This window comes from Pelobates fuscus, chromosome 3, assembly GCF_036172605.1.
Source record: "Pelobates fuscus isolate aPelFus1 chromosome 3, aPelFus1.pri, whole genome shotgun sequence".
NCBI classification, from domain to species: Eukaryota; Metazoa; Chordata; class Amphibia; order Anura; family Pelobatidae; genus Pelobates; species Pelobates fuscus.
In genome coordinates this window covers 266,029,492-266,041,575 of record NC_086319.1, presented here as the reverse complement: position 1 = coordinate 266,041,575, position 12,084 = coordinate 266,029,492, and the positions used below count along the sequence as shown (strand labels likewise).

The 12,084-nt window shown below is 43.3% G+C and overlaps 1 protein-coding gene across 2 annotated transcripts in view; it reads right to left on the bottom strand.

Moving 5' to 3' along the window:
- LOC134601097 (beta-4C adrenergic receptor-like) overlaps positions 1-12,084 on the bottom strand; it is a 69,189-nt gene that overhangs the window by 49,664 nt on the left and 7,441 nt on the right. The window lies entirely within an intron of this gene.

Genomic DNA, 12,084 nt, shown 5'->3' with positions numbered 1-12,084 from the left:
CATCTTTCACAACAATGTACTGCTATATACTCATACCCTCAGTGCAACTAGCCATGATATACGCACGTTCAGCCTAGCATGCTCAAATATAACACACTTCTGTCTAAAAAAAAAAAAAAAAAAAAAAAAGAATGCAGCTTCCGAATGAATCTAAAATGCATGCTGTCCAGGAGGTGGGAGGGTCTGGGAGGGAGGGTCTGCTGCTGATTGGCTGGAATGTGTCTGCTGACTGTGAGGTACAGGGTCAAAGTTTACTCAATGATGACGAATAGGGGGCGGACCGAACATCGCATATCGCATATCGCATATCGCAAGCTATGTTCGCCGGGAACTATTCTCCAGCGAACTATTCGGGACATCTCTAGTCAGGGTAGATGCCTCTAGAATTGGAGGTACGGGTTGAGATGGTACGCATACCAGTGTCTCAGGGGCCAAATAAGCATTTCTGGACAAAAGTGTCTGATGGGCCTGGGCAATCTGGTCCATACGGTGATCCTGTTCTTAAAATCTTGCCTCATAGGAGGCCATTTGCTGTCCTAAACATGCAGGGCCCATGGTCCTATCATAATGTCATGATGTAATACCCCAACACGCAGAGTTTAGGATAGCAAGGGACAAGACTAGGATATAACTTATTACCTGGACTTAGAATGGCCAGACTAAACGTCAGATAGAGATAAAGCTTAATCAGAAACGAGACGATGTCATGGTAACAGAGAGACTACGAAAACGAGAACAAGCCAGAGTCAGGTAGATGGTAATTAGTCACACGGGCAAACAAGACAGGAAAGGGTTAAAGATAAACTCAGAGTCAAGAACAAAGCCATGGTCAATACCAAAATAAACAAAATAGATCAAGGAACGCACTAAAGGGTACTGACACAGAAACCATGATAGGACAAAGTGGATAGGGCTAGGGAAGTTTAAATATCCTTTAACATTCGATTGGCCCACGTCATGCCTACGCCTCCAAAACGTTCGTGTGTGGGGGTGCTGGAATGACGTGGGCCAATGGGAGTCTGAATCAACTTTTGGCTCCCACTGCCCCTTTAACAGCGAGCTCGTGACTCGAGCCGTGCTCCTAGTGCCAGGCGGGCCACGTGACCGATCACTGCGATCAGTGCACACGGCTAAGTCAGAAGAGGAGATCAAGCCGCATGCGGCTCGTGTGGAGGCAGGAGTGAACCAGCCACGCGCGGCTCAAGCTTAGGAGCCAGGTCGGTCCGAGGATAAGGCAAATACAGCCACAACCACTTATCCCAATCACACACCTTTCCTAACATCCTATCCCATTAAAAGCATATTACCGCGTATTTAATAAAACAGATAGACCCCCTACTTCATCCAGGTTACCGATCGATGGTTCGATATTCTGAGCCCTCTCTGATTTACTGTACACGACTATTCGATATTCCCACAAATTTTATATAGTATTTTATGTTTGTTTGAGACCACCTTAAAAATATTGGATATCGCTAAAAATCATGATCACTATATACTTTCACTATAAACCTCCAAAACGAACCAAACTACTCATCCATCCGCTATACCACTTTATCCCACCTAGAACTAGTGCCTAGTTAAAATACTTGACTCTTACTTACCCACACTCAGTCATGCCACACACATTTCACCACTACTCTCACTGAATCCCTCTGACTACGGCTATATTCATCTTCTACATTAGAACACTACTCCTAAGATTAGGTTGTATCCATGTCTCGGGTCTTTCATTTAGAATAGGGGCAGCTTCGGTCTCCTTCAACACTGACACTCCAGTGCATATTATTAAAAGATTGGGCAGATGGAAATCCTCAGTCTACAACCGATATATTCCTCATCCCGAGAAAGAAATGAGGAAAGCTTTTAAAAGTTTGGCTTTGTAAATTTGATGCAATAAGTGTGTTTTTCTTTAATACCTTTTCACCCTCTTTGCATGAACCCGATTTACATATATTACTAATATGTTTCTGAACAGATATATTATATTATTCACTCACTCACTCACTAACTCACTCTCTGGGCCAGCCTAAGACATCATGCTGCCTAGGTCCGACGATAAATGACTATGGGGGATAATGTATAATAAACACAGGTTACTGGCTATGGGGGGGGGGGGGGATAATGTGTAATAAACACAGGTTACTGGCTATGGGAGGGATAATGTATAATAAACACAGGTTACTGGCTATGGGAGGATAATGTATAATAAACACAGGTTACTGGCTATTGGGGGATAATGTATAATAAACACAGGTTACTGGCTATGGGGGATAATGTATAATAAACACAGTTTACTGGCTATGGAGGATAATGTATAATAAACACAGGTTACTGGCTATGGGGAGGATAATGTATAATAAACACAGGTTACTGGCTATGGGAGGATAATGTATAATAAACACAGGTTACTGGCTATGGAGGATAATGTATATTAAACACAGGTTACTGGCTATGGGAGGTTAATGTATAATTAACACAGGTTACTGGCTATGGGGGATAATGTATAATAAACACAGGTTACTGGCTATGGGGGGATAATGTATAATAAACACAGGTTACTGGCTATGGGGGGATAATGTATAATAAACACAGGTTACTGCTATGGGGGATAATGTATAATAAACACAGGTTACTGGCTATGGAGGATAATGTATAATAAACACAAACACACACAAAAAAAATGAATGCAGCTTCAGAATTAATCTAAATTGTATGCTGTCTCGGAGGTGGGAGGGTCTGGGAGGGAGGGTCTGCTGCTGATTGGCTGGAATGTGTCTGCTGACTGTGAGGTACAGGGCCAAGGTTTACTCAATGATGACGAATAGGGGGTAGACCGAACATCGCATATGTTCGCCATCCTTGGCGAACGCGAACAAGCTATGTTCGCCGGGAACTATTCGCCAGCGAACCGTTCGGGACATCACTAGCGTTAACGCATCTAAAGATGTGCTTGCACTGCACTTATTGGGGATCGCTCCTTGGTAAGCCAAGGACGGTAATGAAGAGGAGACGGTGACGGGTTGAAAGTGTATTCACTACCTCTGTAAAGTATTTAAACTAACAGAGTTATTCACTAAATTGACAATTGTCAGGAACATGACCAGGGAAATTTATCTTTTAGGCCAATAAACTTTAATTTTTTTCCTGCTCTCCTCACATCTGCATTTCTCTGACCAGTTTAGTAAATAACATTAAATGTAACTTTGAGACAACATATGCTAAAAACTATAAATACATATATTTATTTTGGCTTGAAAATAATTTCTGGTTCTGCACGATACGATATTTCAGGTTCTGCACGATACTCTCCGTGCATGCGAGGCCGACGATACCACGCCACCAGGCACAGAGTACCGTGGACCCAAACGACTGCCCGGAGTAAAAAACCTCCTTCTGGGCTGGGAGCCATACAGGATAGATATCCGACCCAATGTCCACACACCCGGGGGGGCCCCGGGAGAGCAGGGCCCCACCGTGTATGGTACAGGGACCTGAGGACACAGGGAAGTGACCCCCGCAGTAGCCCGGGCTGGAGGCTCTGAGCAGACCCGCCACAGCAATCTCTCAATGTACCCACCAGGACAGAATCAGCCACGGAACCACGACCCGGAAGATGGAACCCGAACGGAGATACCAGCAACCTGGCACGCAAGTGGGGTGGGCTGAGCGACACTGGATGCACCCACATGCCATGGAGGCAGAGCACGGAGAAAGCCTGTGCAATCACAGACCCGGACTCTTGAACCCCTAATGGCAAGATATGCACAAACCCTTATACCATGCCTCCATATATTGTGTTCCTCTTGCTGGTGGCTATACCACTGCAGTATATGAGTACGCCCATCTACCATGCTGGCATTCAGACTCCGAGAACTCTCTGATTCATGCTAGCTGGGACTCAGAGGCTTATGCTGTTCACCTCAGAAAACTACCACACTAGATAGTCTGTGCCTCATGAATGCTATTCTGGAAAATGCACGGGTCCAGTATGCCATATAATCGCTTTCTTACACTGAATATCTTGCGCTATGTTTAACCTGTTTAACCTGCTTACCTGTTTAACATGTGTAACCTGTATCTCTTGCTAGCAACTCACAACTATTAGAAACGTACTAGTAATGTTGAGCGAGCCCATAATTCCAGGCAAATGTTGTATGCACATATTAGATGCAAATGTTATATGCCTCTGTACTGTGCCCCAGATTACAGCACAATGCAAGCTCCAAACTTGCCTAATATGCAAATATTAAGAAATGTGCCCTAGCTCTACTGATTACCCACAGGCTTAAACGTCCCAGCCACTTACGCAGCCCCATAGCAAAATTGCCTGTGTTCACAGTTGCCTACTTATATTTTCGGAACAGCCTGTGTTAAACGCTGCCCAACATATAACATGTAGAATAGATAAATCTCACTAGCGGCACCTGGGGGCTGCTGGGGGCAATATATGTGCCACCGGGTGGCCGGTCCAGTGGCACACACTTTGTGGGGGCCGGCCGGCAGGCGGCCGCATTGCCCGCTGCAGCCTCGCCGGTCCGGCGGCACACCTAATGCTGAGGGCTGAAGGGGGAGGGAGGAGCATGTCTCTCTACCATGCTCCCTCGCGGTTCCCACAATCCCCAGCAGCATCCGTGCTGGGGATTGTGGGAACCGCGAGGGAGCATGGTAGAGAGACATGCTCCTCCCTCCCCCTTCAGCCCTCAGCATTAACAGTGCTGCCGGACCGGCGAGGCTGCAGCGTGCAATGCGGCCGGCCCCCTGACTCCTCTCAGGTGGGTGGGGGGGATGGAAGTGGGGGGGTGAAGAGAGAGACAGACAGGGGGGGTGAAGAGAGAGAGAGAGAGACAGACAGGGGGGGTGAAGAGAGAGACAGACAGACAGGGGGGGGTGAAGAGAGAGACAGACGGGGGGGATGAAGAGAGAGACAGACAGGGGGGGTGAAGAGAGAGACAGACAGGGGGGGTGAAGAGAGAGACAGATGGGGGGGTGAAGAGAGAGACAGACAGGGGGGGGTGAAGAGAGAGACAGAGGAGGGGGGGTGAAGAGAGAGACAGAGGAGGGGGGGATGAAGAGAGAGACAGAGGAGGGGGGGTGAAGAGAGAGACAGAGGAGGGGGGATGAAGAGAGAGACAGAGGAGGGGGGGTGAAGAGAGAGAGACAGAGGAGGGGGGTGAAGAGAGAGAGACAGAGGAGGGGGGGTGAAGAGAGAGAGACAGAGGAGGGGGGTGAAGAGAGAGACAGGAGGGGGGTGAAGAGAGAGACAGAGGGGGGGTGAAGAGAGAGAGAGAGACAGGGGGGTGAATAGAGAGAGAGAGAGAGACAGAGGGGGGGTGAATAGAGAGAGAGAGAGACAGAGGGGGTGAATAGAGAGAGAGAGAGAGACAGAGGGGGTGAATAGAGAGAGAGAGACAGAGGGGGTGAATAGAGAGAGAGACAGAGGGGGGTGAATATAGAGAGAGAGAGACAGAGGGGGGGTGAATAGAGAGAGACAGGGGGGTGAATAGAGAGAGAGAGAGACAGAGGGGGGGAGAGTACCACAGGGAGAGGTGGGAGAGAGGAGCGAATAGAGAGAGACAGAGGGGGAGGGAGAGTGCCACAGGGAAAGGAGGGATAAAGAGACAGAGGGGGGAGAGTGAGACACAAGGGGAGAAAGAGGGGCGAATAGAGAGAGACAGAGGGGGAGGGAGAGTGCCACAGGGAAAGGGGGGAGATAGAGACAGAGGGGGGAGAGTGAGACACAAAGGGAGAAAGAGGGGTGAATAGAGAGAGACAGAGGGGGAGGGAGAGTGCCACAGGGAAAGGAGGAAGAAAGAGACAGAGGGGGGAGAGTGAGACACAAGGGGAGAAAGAGGGGTGAATAGAGAGAGACAGAGGGGGAGGGAGAGTGCCACAGGGAAACTCTAGCCCTGAAGCTACGGGCTAGAGTTCACTCTCACCACTGCGACCACCAGGGATTCCTGGTGGTCCAAGTGGTGAGAGTGAACTCTAGCCCCATACAAACACTGCCCACGCACACCATACACATTCACACACTGCCCCCCCATACACACACACAGACCCCCATACACACATTCCCCTACACACACAGCCACCCATACACACATTGCCCCACGCACCCTACACACTGAACCTTTCACACACATTGCACCCCTCACACATTGCACCACTGCTCCTATACCCTACTACAGCCCCATATCCCAGCAGACCCCAGGTAAGTTGTCAAACTGTACTTAAACGGTTTGACTACTTACTCTGGGAGCGGGTCCCAGCACTCCTGGCACCATACCCACTACACAGAGCAGTAGTGGTTATTGTGCATGGATTATTTCTTTAAATAATCTATAGGTGCCCCTCCTGAGATCAGGCTCTGGATCCGCCACTGATTTATATTATATATATATATATATATATATATATAATTATGCCTATTATATTTACACATATATTAATGTACATTTATATATGCATAATACACTAAGAAATGTCATTGATATGTAATAAGCAGATATTGGCCCAGTCTTGTTGCTAGGTGCATAATCAAGCACAATAACATATTTAAAGTGAAGAGTGCACCCACAGGACCTCAAAATAAACAAGATAACGTCATTTTTTACAGTTGTGCCCTACATACATTCACCATTTCAGTCCCATTACCAAGCTTTCCTTAATATGTCATGGTAGTTGGACTGAAACATTGGTTATATGCAAAGGCACGTCTGCTTAAAATAAATCTGCACTCTTTTTTTTTAAGCCTATATGTGCTTTTTTTCACGTTGGAGTAATCATTTTTTATTTTAAGTTCTCTTTTCTAACTCTGTATCTGCACACTATGCTGGCGCAACGCATTATGGGGCTGGTAAATATTTTTTTTCCAGGGCTGCTTTTAATTCCCAGTCCGGCCCTGCTAGCATATGTGGTTGCATACAGCCATTATGGCGAGGCAAACCTCAATGTTACTCACATCACACCGACACTAACATAGCTAATCTAAACCTGTTAAGCATCGGTTTTGCTCACTTGTTTTACTCACTATTACGCTGAAAGTATAATTGTTTAATTAAGCTTGTTAAAACTATAAAAATGTGCGAATTCTCATGCCACTACCTAATGTATGTTACTCTTGCAATACGCTGTTGTGGCGCCTGATTATATGCTGTACCTACCCGCACAACAAAAATAAAGAATAAAAAAAAAAAAATTAAGAAAATAATTAGGTTCATGACATGTCCACTTCGAATCTGCTAAATAAATATTTTCATGAGGAAAATCAAGAAAATGCATAAATTCCATGGCCCTAAGACAGCCATCACATATAGGAGACCAATTAAAGTGTAACTGGAATAGATAACATTAAATGTGCATTTTTTTATCATTAAGATCTGCAACCGACTAATTTTATGACTGAATAATTTACTAATTATACACCTTTAATATATATATATATATGTATATATATATATAAAATTATGTTGTCTCATTTACAGCTGTAAAGATCCTGATGAAAGCCATATATTCTGGCTGAAACGTCGATCAATTTTAAAGGAATGAAATAAAAGGAAATCGGTTTAAAGAAATTAAAGACCGTGACTGCAAGCCTCTTTTTCCCTACATTTGTATATATATATATATATATATATATATATGTGTGTGTGTGTGTGTGTGTGTGTGTTTTTCTTAAATTGCAATGCTAGTAGCTTAGATTGTTTATGGTTTATAATTATTGTACTGTTTGATTATGAATATTTGGGTAGATGTGTAACCCACCCCATCCCCCCACCCTTTTTTGTTTATGACCCATCTTTTTGTTTTTTGTTCTCACCGTATTCATTTAAAATGTTTGGCATATTAAAAATTTAAAAATGTATTTTCAAAAATAAAAAAAAAACATATGACTAGATTCTATGTGTTACATCGTGTCCCAAAGCACTTATTTACTTCAACCTCTAATAAGTGGAATTCAGCTATGAAAAGATTAAACAAAACATCTTCATGTACAATACATCTTATATGTTTGCATTGACAACACAAAGCAGCCACAGAGAATGCATCCTTTTCATGCTTCAACAAGGGATCTGCAGATAGCTCTAAGTATTCTTTTCCTGATGGTAATTAAGTTTACTACATGGGGTTTATTAACTAAACAGCAAATTGTGGAGAACTACTGTCATGTGACAAGCAAATTCAGGACCTAGAGGATTTTTTACCACTTAGTCAACAAACTCCTGCAAAATGTATTCCACAAATTGTTAGTGAGAAAATTGCCAACTAGTTGAATATGTTTTTGACACAAAGAATTCTATTTTGAACCTCCTATTCATTGTATTAGTGGTTTCTCTCTATAGTCAAAATAAATCAATAAATAACATTTACAATTTAAAAAAAAATACAAAGGGCTGCCAAAAAGTTCAATTTATTTATTAATTAATAGAAATGCCAAATCAAGTTTCAGCCATGGTGTGAACAGTTAAAAAGATTGACATACCCTGTGTTAATCATACACACTGAGCAGTATTTAGTCTATGAATATTTGTCACTACAATCGCAGATCTGTGTACATCTGAAATAGTCCATCATACGAGTTATGGTCACAGTTAGTGCACTCCACGACTGTGATATCTTCCATTTTAAGTTTGTTTTCAAAAAAGCATCTGATGTGTTCCAAGACTGTAACCACAAATCTTTTAAAATAATATTTTATATAGAATTTTAGCAAAGGATTTGAAGATCTAAGAGTCAAAGCAGAGTATGGACACCACAGGCACACCAACAGGGTTTTTTCACTTATGTCGAAATGCCCCCCTTCCATGCTGCTAGAAGGGCATAAGTAAAAATAAATAAAACTATTATAGTTAGATGGGGAATACTTTTTTTTTATTATTTTCTTTTAACTTTTTTTTTGGGCTAGCTACTGCCTTTATCCAGTTATTTGCCCACTAGCAATAATAGCAAGTGTCTATGGAAAAGCAAGATTTGGTTTACATTCATTGCTTGGTAAATATGCAAATTCTATATTTAATACAGGATACAAATGTGAAGTGACTGGTTTTAAATCAGACACAAAATGTTGCCAAACGAATAGTGCTAATTAAGCTAAATTACCGAATTTCGACCAGATTTGGCTTTAAAGGGACACTATAGTGTCAGGAAAACCGCTTGGTTTTCCTGACACTATAGTACCCTGAGGGTGCCCCCACCCTCAGGGTCTTCCTCCCGCAGCACTGAAGGGGTTAAAACCCCTTCAGCTACTCACACTTTTCCCCAGCCGGGCTCCCTTACCACTCCTCCCCCATCGACGTCAGCATCCTTGTCTGACGTCACCAGCGCCGAATGTGCATGCACGCCAGTGCCGCACGCGCATTCAAAGTGTGCGTAGGAAAGTATTTTTCAATGCTTTCCTATGGATGCTCTGCGTGATTGAGGCATAATATGCCTCAATCATTGCCAATGCGCCTTTAGTGGCTGTCCGGAAGACAGCCACTAGAGGCTGGCTTAACCCCAGATGTAAACATAGCAGTTTCTCAAAAACTGCTATGTTTACATCAGGCAGGGTTAACCCTAGAGGGACCTGACACCCAGACCACTTCATTGAGCTGAAGTGGTCTGGGTGACTATAGTGTCCCTTTAATATATATGAGGAATGTAATTTCATTAGTAACCAGGTGATTTTAGCCAAGTTCTTTCTATCCAAACAACATTTGTTGTTTTGTGAATAACCCTGAAAAGGTTAAAAAGGGCAAATAAAAACACAACCTGCCCCTAGGCACTAAGGTTGAAGGCACTTATACCTACATACGTTCTAATGATCTGCAATTTTGTCTTTTAGATAATATGCTAAAACGTATTAATTTTGGTCATGCTTTAAGAATTGCACAGAACCCAGTTTTGGGGAGAGCTAACACATAGTTCTAGCACTCCCCGTTAATTCAGACATAAACTCACACAGGAAAGGAAACAATAAACTATGCAATAATAATAATGTGCATGCATTTTATCCCTCGCAGGGGTAAAAACTTCACAGAAAGTACAACTACGACTTTTTCCATTAATATTCATCAAAATAAATTAACATAAACAATGTATTCAATTAAACAAACTATACTTTCTATATAAACATATGCAGTTAATTTCTAGATTTCTATCTTTAATATAGTGATGAATAATTATGAATACAATGAAAATTGAGCTAACCCAATATGACACTGTGATGAACTGAGCCTCGTCACGTGTTCTTGGAGGGACCTGCTGGCCAGCCTTTTACCAAAAGACTATGGGCCCTTTAAAAAAAACTATGTGAACAGACTTGGTTCGTGGGATGTTATATTTGGTTTGGGAACCGAACAGCTGCACGAACCGGAGACCACCCTGGAGCTTGTTAAGCCTAACTGCTACTTTGTAGCAATTTCCACCGCAGTGTTCTAAGTGTTCGTCTAGGTGGCCGCAATTCCTATGAATGACCACGAGGTGGCAGCCATCTTGTTTGCATGAAAGCAGGCAGCAGTGTTTGGGCATGAATCTCATGGAACTGAAAACAGACACAAACTCCCGAACACCACTGGACTTCCAGCATCGCCTGCGTTCGATTCTACAACACTTAGAACGGCGTTGTTCGGTGGAAACGGTCCCACGAACAAGGGTATCAAGATCAAGGGTAAGACTATTGGCTCTGTTCTGTAGTTTGTTAGTTTTTTTTAAACTACCAAACTAGACCGACCGCAAGCCCTGATTCTCTGGAACTGTTTGGGCATGGGACCATGCAGATGGTTGGTCAAATTATGACTTCCAGGAAATTCCTGAACTGATTTGGGTGATTTTTGGATAAGTTGGTCACCCAACTTATCACGGGCTATCACGGGATGTAACTGTGGGGATTTTGTGTTTAAGGTATTTTGGGGGTTTTGTAAAAATGTGTGTTTTTTGTGCTTGGAGATAATTGAGTTTAATACAGTGCTTGATTCAATTATCTCCAAGGCATAGGGGAGGAATTTACCTATTTTGTATGGGAGTGTCCTGGACCTGAGAGCCAATGTAATTGTGTATATGTTTTTACTGTAGTCTACTCTAAGATGCAGGGGGGAGTGCCCCTTGCATTGGGACCTGCATATAAGGCCAGTTGTGGCTGTCATTAAACAGATTAGTTTTACCCTTCATGAAGTCATGTTTGGGGGATTGGAGAGCTATAGTCACTCTGGGGATTGCTATAATCACTTTACTCCTTTTGATCACAATGATTGCTCTTGTAGGAGCAGCCTGCTTCACTCTCTGGACTAGGAAAGGTCTACCTACTAGAAGCGGAATCCTGGTCTTGGGTCCAGGGTGGGTGGAGGACAGCGAGACCCCAACCAAGCTGCGCCGGTTTGTGGGGTATACAGTGGTTATGGTGTTCCAGTGTGGTGCTTATGGTGCTCGCAAGTACTAGGAAGCAGTGATTGACGGAAGTGCCCGGTCCGGGTTCCAGGCGGTCTGTCACAGACACAAAAAGTGAATTGGTGTCAAATAGGAAGAGAAGGCATTGCTGTTGGCCATGCATTGGCACACCAAACACACTTGGCTCACACCTATGACAGAATCATACAATATTAAAAACTTGGCAACGGACACATTTCCACATTTTTAATAAAACAATACATAACAAATGAATGTAGATAGTAACACTTACCAACACCACCAGATGCCATTCATAGTTCAAAGATTATGACTATTACACCTGGTATATGTTTATTAAAAATGAATTTTGTACAGGACATAAAATCCTGGAATACTGGCAGCCCTGCAGAATTTAATTTGTATGGGTTTATTCCATAAAGGAAATGCTTGTATTCAATGATTAAATGGATAATTCGGCAACACACTATTGCAATTCATAATTAACACCGTCACCTTCCTGGCTTAAAGTAGAGATGTAGTGTGGTATTCAAGGGAACTTATATTCTCAATAATAACATTATCATTATTTAGGTGTTGGTTCCCTTAAAGTGAAGCGATCACTGTCCACCTTGTTTGCTGCTTAAAATGAAGCGAAATACATTTTATTCACCTAGATTCATGGTGCAGGAACTCCTTCACTACAGCCTCCAGCTTCTT